We start from the raw sequence: 11,066 nt of genomic DNA on the forward strand, positions 1-11,066 counted from the left end.
TAGGCACCAGTGGAGCGGACTGCTCTAGCTCTGGAGTGGAACTGCTGACCAGAGCTGGACTGGGCACCGGTGGAGCGGACTGCTCTGGCTCCGGAGTGGAGCTGCTGACTGGAGCTGGACTGGACCCCGGTGGAACGGACTGCTCTGGCTCTGGAATGGAGCCGCTGACCGGAGCTGGACTAGGCACCAGTGGAGCGGACTGCTCTAGCTCTGGAGTGGAACTGCTGACCAGAGCTGGACTGGGCACCGGTGGAGCGGACTGCTCTGGCTCCGGAGTGGAGCAACCGACCGGAGCTGGATCAGGCACCGGTGGAGCGGACTGCTCTGGCTCCGGAGTGGAGCAGCTGACACCGGTGGAACGGGCACGGGCCGTGCCGGACTGGACACACGCACCACTGGTCTGGTGCGAGGAGCAGGCACGGGCCGGACCGGACTAGGAACACGTACCACTGGTCAGGTACGAGGAGCAGGAACGGGCCGGGCCGGACTGGCAACACGCACCACTGGCTTGGTGCGGGGAGCAGGCACGGGCCGTACCGGACTGGGAATATGCACCACTGGCCTGGTGCGAGGAACAGGAACGGGCCGGACTGGGAACACGCACCACTGGTCTGGTGCGAGGAACAGGAACGGGCCGGGCCGGACTGGGAACACGCACCACTGGTCTGGTGCGAGGAACAGGAACGGGCCGGGCCGGACTGGGGACACACACCACTGGCCTGGTGCGGGGAGCAGGTACGGGTCGTACCGGGCTGGCGACACGCACCACTGGCTTGGTGCGAGGAGCAGGAACGGGCCGGACTGAGGACACACACCACTGCCTTGGTGCGAGGAGCAGGTACGGGCCGTACAGGACTGGTGAGGTGCACTGGTGACACAGTGCGTAGAACCGGAGCAGGATATACTGGACCTTGGAGGCGCACTGGAGACCAGGAGCGTTGAGCCGGCACAACCCGTCCTGGCTGGCTGCCCACTTTCGCACGACACATGCGGGGCGCTGGCACAGAACGCACTGGGTGGTGCATGCGCACTGGCGATACAGTGCGTATCTCCGCATACATGGGTTCCTCAATTAACCCACGCTCCTTATGTTGCCTAACCAGCTCCTCTATCCGTGCATCTACTTCCTCCTTCTACCTACGAGCCTCCTGCAGTGCCTCCTCTTGAATGGAGCTCTCCCACTCTATTCTCGCTATCAGCCCCCGTAATGTGGTGGCCTCCTCTCTTACCCTGCAGATCTGATCCTTCTCTCTCTCTCGGCAATCCTCCTCCAGTGAGGACTCCCACGAGTTAGGGAACAGAAACTCATCGTCGTTGTCATCCTCCGACTCCTCAGTATAAAACTGTTCCCACTCTTGTTCCCATGGTCGTAGGGACTCAACCCTGGAAACCCACCGGGTGCAGTGGTCGGGGCTCTTCTCTCTCGCTCCCCGACCACCCCTTTAGCCCCCCAATTTTTTTTTATTGGGGCTGCCTCTCGGGCTTCCTCCTCGGCCGGCGCCCTCTGTGTTGCCGTTGCTCCTCTCCTGCCTGGGCATCTACCTTCGCCCATGGTCCATTCCCCCGCAAATATCTCCTCCCAAGACCACATCTTCCCCACCTGTGTCCAGGGTGTTTGCTCCTGGGCACGCTGCTTGGTCCGTGTTTGGTGGGATCTTCTGTCACGGTCGTTGAAGGACGGGTCAGACCAAGGCGCAGCGTGAAATGCATACATGTTTATTTAACAAAATAAACACACGAACAAAACAATGTAACGTGAAGTCCTCAGGCTAAACACAATACAAGCCTATACACGGAACAAGATCCCACAACTAAAGATTGCAAACAGGCTACTTAAGTATGATCCCCAATCAGAGACAATGAGCGACAGCTGCCTCTGATTGGGAATCACACCCGTCCAAACATAGAAACACATTAACTAGAATGTGAACATAGAAATAATAACATAGATCTCCACACCCTGACTCAACATACAAGAGTCCCATAAATCAGGGCGTGACAGATTAAATGTCAGGAATTGTGAAAAACTGAGTTTAAATGTATTTGGCTTAGGTGTATGTAAACTTCCGACTTCAACTGTATATTTACCATCTCACTGTATACACAATTAGTCATTCATCTGTGGTGTACTTGGTTGGAATGAAGTCTCACCACTGAGACTGTTGTTGTTTACCAGGATGCATTGCTACATCATGCTGCTAAGGAGCTGAGGGTGAGTGGGAAGGGCCATCTGCACCTGAGGGGAGGTTACACCTGCAGAGCTTCCAGAGGGCGGGCCCTGCCATACACAGAGGACGAGAGAAAGGGACGGGGGATTGAGCTCAGCTGGAGCCAATGCAGCAGCAGAGTCGACAGCCTGAGCTAGTGGAAGGAAGCCTTCCCGTGTTTGTGTACCCCACAGAGCTCGTCTTCTACGCAGACAAGCAGACCTCCCACAAGCAGGTGCTCACCCTCTACAATCCCTATGAGTTCGCCTTCAAGTTCAAAGGTAAATAAAAAAGACATTTTTTGAGTTTCAAGACAAGGTATTTTTATAAGAACCATTTTAGCCATCAAGTCAAGAGAACCAAATTGATACGGTAGTGTTAAGTGTTGATTTATACACTACTGATTCACAGTATCTTCTCTCTGTCAGTGCTATGCACAGCGCCAAACAAGTATACTGTGGTGGACTCCACCGGAGACGTGAAACCACAGTGCTGTGTTGACATGTGAGTAATATGACAGAATAAGCTTATTATGTACACTACTAGTCAAAAGTTTGGACACACCTACTCATTCAAGGGTTTTTATTATAATTTTTAATTTTTTACATTGTAGAATAATATTGAATACATCAAAACTATGAAATAACACATATGGAATCATGTAGTAACCAAAAAAGTATTAAACAAATTAAACAAAACATTTATATTTGAGATTCTACAAATAGCCTCCCTTTGCCTTGATGACAGGTTCCGTTACCCTCCTTTTAGGCATATTCATGAAGGACATGATGTTCATGATGTGCCACTGCAAGCCTGAGTGCAAATTATGAAATATCAAGCAATATTAAGAGAAAGATTTCATCGGAAGCAATCGTCTGCTTAGAAAATGCATAGTCATTCCATTCAAATATTCTTATCGTTCAATTTAGTTTTCCTGTCTGTGTATGTGTGTGTGTTCTCAGAGTAATTCAACAGAAATATGTGCGGGCCTGCCACAATGGGGTGTATGATAAGTTCCGGCTGCAGGTGTCAGAGCAGAGTCAGATGAAGGCCCTGAGCCGGAAGGAGGTGATGGCCACTCTGAGGCCCTCACTTGTCCAGGAGCCCTCCAGTCCCGGCCCCAGGAGGAGGAGCGACGGATGAAGGAACAGCTGGCTGACAGCGTCTTCTTTGAGTAGACCACCTTCCAGACAGGTAGGAGTATGACTGACTGCTGAAAAGGGATATCTTGCCCAAACTTAGCTATGGATCCCTATTAAGTACGTTATGTGCCCTGAGATTTCGAGACCAAAAATATATTAGCCAACATTATGTAAGGCAGCCAGCTATAGGCTACATTTGTTGTTTAGATGGACTATCCTTTAACTGAAATGGATGCACTGCATGCTATTATATTGTTCTGACACTAGATGGTGCCAGATACCAATACAAGTCGAGAGTGATCAACTGAGAGGGGCCCAGCCTGCTGACAGTGCTACTGGAGCTGGTGTGTATGGCTGCCCTCATGCTGCCCACCCTGGGGGAGCATGAATCCACCGTGCCAGTCTACCTCCACTTAAGTGTTAACAATAAAATTGTAGCTGCTTATGTTCTAGGTGAGTCAGGGGGAGAGGGCAATCCGTTGATGCTCGCTGTTTTTCATTCTATCACCAATTTCAATGGATATTAATTGATAATACTTACAGTTTTTCTCAATTGCTAAAACACTAAACCCTATTGTCTGAACCAAATGCTCAGTTGCCTGAACCCACTGATTGAATCAATCACTCTTTTGGCAAAACCATAAGCACTTTTCACCTGTTTAGACATAACTTGCCAACACATTTTCATTGTGATGCACCCGTGCTGCATAATGGTGAGCACAGGTGACAAAAGTCAAACACAATTAGAGCACAGGTGTCACCACTTGAACACAACAACTCAAAATTGATCACACTTGTGGCTAATGATGTGAGGGAACATATACAGTAAGCCAGTTCAGAGAGCACTGGTTTGTGAGGCCCTACAATGGATAGAAATCTGAGAGGAAGAGTTCGTGTGAGAGGTCGAGGTGGTCAGCGAAGACAAAGAACAGTAATATCTGATGAAATCAGAGCTACTGTGATTGACCATGTTCTTGTCCATGGTATGAGCATGAGGGAGGCTGGACAAAGGGTACAACCAAACATCAGTAGATTCACTGTGTCCACCATAATCCGAAGATTTAGAGAAGAGAACAGGTAATTACCTTTTTTTTGACATTATAGTACAGTATGTAAATGTTGACAGCAATTACTGTATGACATACTATATACTGTACCACAGTATACTGTAAGTAAATATATGTTTCAGTACATCACTGTACCAATGTACTGTAGTATTGTAATGGAGGGTTGGTCTAACTGTTTGTAGGCCTAGTATTCCATGTATATTTTTTGTAACTCCATGTTCTCTTTTTGTAGAATTGAAAGACTGCCACATGGGGGTGGGAGGACAGGTATGTTCTCCACACACCAAGAGACCCTAATTGTTGATATGGTCCGTGAGAACAATGCCATTAAACTGAGCGAAATTCAGCAGAAGATCATTGAGGACCATTTAAATTTTGAGGGTATCAACAGTGTCAGCCTCTCTACTGTTGATCGTGTCCTCAAGCGCAACAGACTGCGCATGAAACAGCTATACAGAGTGCCCTTTGATCGCAACTCAGACAGAGTCAAAGAGCAAAGATTCCAGTATGTACAGGTTGGCATATATCCAGACACATTCAATGTTGATTACTCTAAGTAGTGATTTACTGTAGTGGCCTAAATCACTTTTTCCGTATCACTTACAAAACTATATCTATTTCTACAGAGGGTTTTTCAACTGGATGCAATGGAAAGACCCCATCAATACATCTACATGGATGAAGCTGGGTTTAATCTCACCAAAAGGAGAAGGAGAGGCCGTAATGTGATTGGCCATCGGGCCATTGTTGGTGTTCCTGGGCAGCGTGGTGGCAATGTCACATTATGTGCTGCCATCAGCAATCATGGGGTTGTCCACCATCATGCCAACCTGGGGCCCTACAACACTCACCAGCTCCTCATTTTCCTCAATCACATGCGAGATGCTTTGTTAGGGCAGCAGGATGAGCATCCCATCTATGTTGTTGTTTGGGACAATGTGAGTTTTCACAGAGCCCTCCAGGTTAGAGAGTGGTACAATATGAACCAAGGTTTTATCAATCTTTGCCTTCCACCGTACTCCCCTTTCCTAAACCCCATTGAGGAATTATTCTCCTCATGGCGGTGGAAGGTATATGAACGCCAACCTTACACCAGGGTAAATCTCCTGCAAGCCATGGGACTTGCCTGTGGTGACATAGGTGTGGAGGCATGCCAAGCCTGGATACGGCATGCCAGGGGTTTTTTCCCCCGTTGCCTGGCCAGACAAAATGTGGCCTGTGATGTGGATGAAGTCCTGTGGCCTGACCCAGTACGGAGACATGATGCTGTGGCTGAGTAATGCACTTATTTGTATATTTTTGTACTTTATTTTTACATGGGCTTACTGTACATAAGTGGCAAACGCATAAGATTTCTGTTTGTTTTTACAAGTGCTACATGTAAATGCACAAGATTTCTGTTTTGTCTTTTTGTACAAGTGCTAAATGCACAGTTTTTTTTGTTTTGCAACATGCATTTAGCCTACAGTGAACAATAAACATTTATTTCTCCAGCTTCATTTCCTGAGCATTGTGTTTTCTATTTTTCTACGTAGTGTTTAGTGACTGTTCAGTAGTGTTTTTAATTTTGATTGACTCGGGGCACGATTTGACAACATAGTTCAGTTTTGAGCACAGATTGAACTGTTTTGAGGTGAAAGTTTGGTTTTGTAAGAAGAGTCTGAGGTTTTGTGAATGTAGCTTGAAAATTGGGTTTTGTGTTCACAGTTAAGAGAAAAGGAGAGCAGCTTTCAAGAAATGTGTCTTAGCAATCGAGAAAAACTGTAATGGGAGTCATTCAGCCCACACATTGTTGAATTCATAAACACCTTGTTAGGATGCATCCCAAATGATACTAGGCACTGGTCTAGTATCAAAAGTAGTGCATTCTAAACTAAACTGTTCTATCCATTCCATGTGCATACTCTTGTAGGAAATTGATTCAGTTTGCCTGTGTGTGTTACAGGTCTTCTTACAATGGTTATCCTGCATACATTAAATGGTATAGGGGCTGACTTTTCTCTGGAACGAGAGAACAAGGAGAAGAGGATGCACAAGAGAAGATGAGAACATTCACTCATCCAAGGCTTGAAATTGTAGTGTCGATGGTGGGGGTATCAGGTCAATTTCCCCTTCCTCTGCCCCAAAAATATTTCAAGAAATTGAAATAAAAACGTAATATTGACTGATGCAAAGCAACAGAGACCTCCAATACCGCAGGCACAAGAATGACATGCTCGAAGGAAGGCATTGTGTGGGTCTGGAGCCATGGGAGGAAGGATTTGTATAGAAACCTGGGGGTCATTAAAGGTCAACTGCACCTTAGAACCAACTTCTCTGGTTTTAAATGGCCTTATGTGGCTTCAATATGTATCAGAAACATAAATTATAGTGTCAAAATTGACTACAAAGTGTAAATAGGATAATTTTGGTCATAAAGTTAGTCTCGTCCAAAACAGAGTTTTGTAAGTGAGTTTTTGACGACTTACTGGAGGGTTGGGTATGGATTATTATCATGTCCAGTGCCCACTAACAGCTGTGCTGTGCTGATTGTGCTCTATCAGCTGTGTGCGCTCTATCCAGTCATAGCAGCCAGAACCTCCAGTCAATGAGACAGACCTGCCCATTACACAGCGCCTCAAAGTTATGTTGAAATAACCCTTGGCCCTAAGCCCTTTATGGAGTGGCCACTTGCTGATGTGTTTGATAGTGTCAATCACTTGACTCTGCCACTTTTTGGGGCAAAATGAGAATTGAGACGATCAGAGCGCACTTGCACACTGGTAGCAGATAGTGAGAAAGATGTAAAATTGCGCGACGTCCTCGGCAAAAACGTCCAAATTAATTACAGATTTCTTGATTTATCTTAATTCTGATTATTTTAAGGAAGTGACTATTTTGAGGAAGTGGATATGTTGTTGCTATGGTGACTCAGGAGGTACAAACAACAGCACCTGCCAGGGTACGATATGTGAACATAACACATAACCCCTAAGACAACTATCGTTTGGCTTCAGTCATGGCCACTAGCATTTCTTAAAGAGCAATGTTCAAAACAAGGTCAAATCAGGCCTTTAAATTAAGTGTTGTTTGACTTCATATCCCCAGTCTGTGTGGAGTTCCATGGTCATTATGTAACAGAAAATTGTAAAGTTGAGTTAAAAGTTGGTGATTTGCTGTTACACATAAGGGCAACTGAAGTTAAGTGATTTCATATCCATATTTAGCCATTACAAATATGTTATGGTCTTCACCAGTAACCACTTCTTCTCCTTAATATTTCCACTTAGAATGAAACAATGTACTTTTTTTTTTCTTTTTTAAAAATCTAGCATAGACTGCATTTAGTCAGAAGAGATTCAGTTACAGTGCCTTCAGAAAGTATTTATACCCCTGGATTTATTCCACATTTTGTAGTGTTGCAGCCTGAAAATTGATTAAATAGGCCCTTCTCACCATCTACACACAATACGCCATAATGACAAAGTGATTGAAAATAAAATATCTCATTTACACCCCTGAGTCCACACTTTGTAGAAGCGTCTTTGGCAGTGATAACAGCTGTGAATCTTTTTGGGTAGGTCTCTAAGAGCTTTCCACACCTGGATTGTGCAATATTTCCCCATTATTCTTTTAAAAAATCTTCAAGCTCTGCGAAATTGGTTGTTGATCATTGCTAGACAACCATTTTCAGGTCTTGCCATAGATTTTCAAGTAGATTTAAGTCAAAACTGTAACTCAGCCATTCAGGACCATTCACTGTCTTCTTGGTAAGCAACTCCAGTGTAGATTTGGCCTTCTTTTAGGTTATTGTCCTGCTGAAAGGTGAATTAATCTCCCAGTGTCTGGTGAAAAGCAGAATAAAGCAGGTTTTCCTCCAGGATTTTGCCTGTGCTTAGCTCCATTCCATTTATTTTTTTATCCTGAATAACTCCCCACACCTTAACGATTACAAGCATACCCATAACATGATGCAGCCACCAGTATGCTTGAAAATATGGAGAGTGGTACTTGGTAATGTGTTGTATTGGATTTTCCCCAAACATAACACTTTATATTCAGGACAAAAAGTGAATTGCTTTGCCACATTTTTTTGCAGTATTACTTTAGTGCCTTGTTCCAAACAGGATGCATGTTTTGGATTTTTTTAAATGATGTACAGGCGATATTCAGTCTGTCAATTAATGTGGAGTAACTACAATGATGTTGATCCATCCTCAGTTTTCTCCTATCACAGCCATTGAACTCTGTTTTAAAGTCACCATTGGCCTCATGGTGAAATCGCTGAGCGTTTTCCTTCCTCTCAGGCAACTGAGTTAGCAAGGAGGCCTGTAGTGACACACCATCTAAAGTGAGCTCCTGAGTGGCGCAGTGGTCTAAGGCACTGCATCGCAGTGCTAACTGTGCCACTAGAGATCCTGGTTCGAATCCAGGCTCTGTCGCAGCCGGCCGCGACCGGGAGACTCATGGGCGGCGCACAATTTGTCCAGGGTAGGGGAGGGAATGGCCGGCAGGGATGTAGCTCAGTTGATAGAGCATGGCGTTTGCAACGCCAGGGTTGTGGGTTCGATTCCCACGGGGGGCCAGTATAAAAATATATGTATTCACTAACTGTAAGTCGCTCTGGATAAGAGCGTCTGCTAAATGACTAAAATGTAAATGTGTAATAACTTCACCATGCTCAAAGGGATATTCAATGTCTGGTTTAAAAAAATATTTGTACCCATCTACAAATAGGTGCCCTTGTTTGCGAGGCATTGGATAACCTCCCTGTTTGCTTTTGAATCTGTGTTTGAAATTCACTGCTCGACCTGAAGGACCTTAGAGATAATTGTATGCGTGGGGTACAGAGAGGAGGTAGTCATTCAAAAATCATGTTAAACATTTACTGCACACAACGGGAGTCCATGCAACTTAGTGACTTGTTATGCAACATTTTACTCCTGATTTTATTTAGGCTTGCCGTAACAAATGGGTTGTTGACTCAAGACATTTCAGCTTTTCATTTTTAATTAATTTGTAAAAATATACAAAAACATAATTCCACGTTGACATTATGAGTTATTGTGTGTATACCAGTGACAAATCTCCCAATTTAATCCATTTTAAATTCAGGCTAACACAAAATGTGGAAAGTCAAGGGGTGTGAATACTTTCGGATGCATGTGGGATACTTATCTGAATGGGAGTGTTTCATTTCCAGCCGCAATATACAATAATACAAAAAGGTTGGACATGTGACCAAAAGAAAATGTCCTCTTCCTGTGAAAGACAAGGGTTTACTTGCTGTACAATGTCAATGTTGTTCCATCAAATGCCTAATAAAGTCTTGACACTTGTCAGCACAATATCAGTAGTAAGGCCATCTCCTTTATACTATTCTAAATGGTGATCAGTTCACCTACTCAGCACTTTCCTCTAGCCCAAGACTATATACAGTGCAAGTATTCAGACCCCTTCACTTTTTCCACATTACAGCCTTATTCTAAAATTGATTAAATTGTTTATTTTCCTAAATCTACACACAATACCCCATAAAGACAAAGCAAAAACAGGTTTTTAGAAACTTTTGCAAATGTATTAAAACTAAAGAACTAAAATATCAAATTTACATAAGTATTCAGACACTTTACTCAGTACTTTGTTGAAGTACCTTTGGCAGCGATTACAGCCTTGTCTTCCTGGGTATGACGCTACAAACTTGGCACACCTGTATTTGGGGAGTTTCTCTCATTCTTCTCTGCAGATCTTCTCAAGCTCTGTCAGGTTGGGTGGGGAGCGTCGCTGCACAGCTATTTTCAGGTCTCTCCAGAGATGTTAGATCGGGTTCAAGTCCAGGCTCTGGCTGGGCCACTCAAGGACATTCAGAGACTTGTCCCGAAGCCACTCTTGCGTTGTCTTGGCTGTGTGCTTAAGGTCATTGTCCTGTTGGAAGGTGAACCTTCGCACCAGTCTGAGGTCCTGAGCGTTCTGGAGCAGGTTTTCATCAAGGATCGCTCTGTACTTTACTCTGTTAATCTTTCCCTCGATCCTGCCTAGTCTCCCAGTCCCTGCCGCTGAAAAACATCTCCACAGCATGATGTTGCCACCACCATGCTTCACCGTAGGGATGGTGCCAGGTTTCCTCCAGACGTGACACTTGGCATTCAGGCCAAAGAGTTCAATCTTGGTTTCATCAGACCAGAGAATCTTGTTTCTCATGGTCTGAGAGTCATTTAGGTGCCTTTTGGTAAACTCCAAACGGGCTGTCATGTGCCTTTTACTGAGGAGTGGCTTCAGTCTGGCCACTCTACCATAAAGGCCTGTTTGGTGGAGTGCTGCAGAGATGGTTGTCCTTCTGGAAGGTTCTCCCATCTCCACAGAGGAACTCTGGAGTTCTGTCAGAGTGACCATCGGGTTCTTGGTCACCTCCCTGACCAGGGCCCTTCTCTCCTGATTGCTCAGTTTGGCCGGGCGGCCAGCTCTAGGAAGAGTCTGTGGTTCCAAACTTCTTCCATTTTAGAATGATGGAGGCCACTGTGTTCTTTGGGACCTTCAATGCTGCAGACATTTTTTGGTACCCATCCCCAGATCTGTGCCTTGACACAATTCCTTCGACCTTAGGGCTTGGTTTTTACTCTGACATGCACTGTCAACTGTGGGACCTTATATAGACAGGTGTGTGCCTTTCA

General features: G+C 45.1%; 1 pseudogene across 1 annotated transcript in view; it reads left to right on the forward strand.

Annotated features, from left to right (window-relative positions):
• The window catches only part of LOC311107605 (motile sperm domain-containing protein 1-like), a 30,862-nt pseudogene extending 24,250 nt beyond the window's left edge, over window positions 1–6,612 (forward strand). Inside the window, exons 3-7 of the transcript XR_014615872.1 lie at window positions 2,177–2,488; window positions 2,636–2,711; window positions 3,170–3,381; window positions 3,617–3,802; window positions 6,362–6,612. The product of XR_014615872.1 is annotated as a motile sperm domain-containing protein 1-like (transcript). The remainder of the gene's footprint in view (window positions 1–2,176; window positions 2,489–2,635; window positions 2,712–3,169; window positions 3,382–3,616; window positions 3,803–6,361) is intronic.
• Window positions 6,613–11,066: the final 4,454 nt, after the last annotated feature.

This window comes from Coregonus lavaretus (assembly GCF_964263955.1).
Source record: "Coregonus lavaretus genome assembly, chromosome: 32".
NCBI lineage: Eukaryota > Metazoa > Chordata > Actinopteri > Salmoniformes > Salmonidae > Coregonus > Coregonus lavaretus.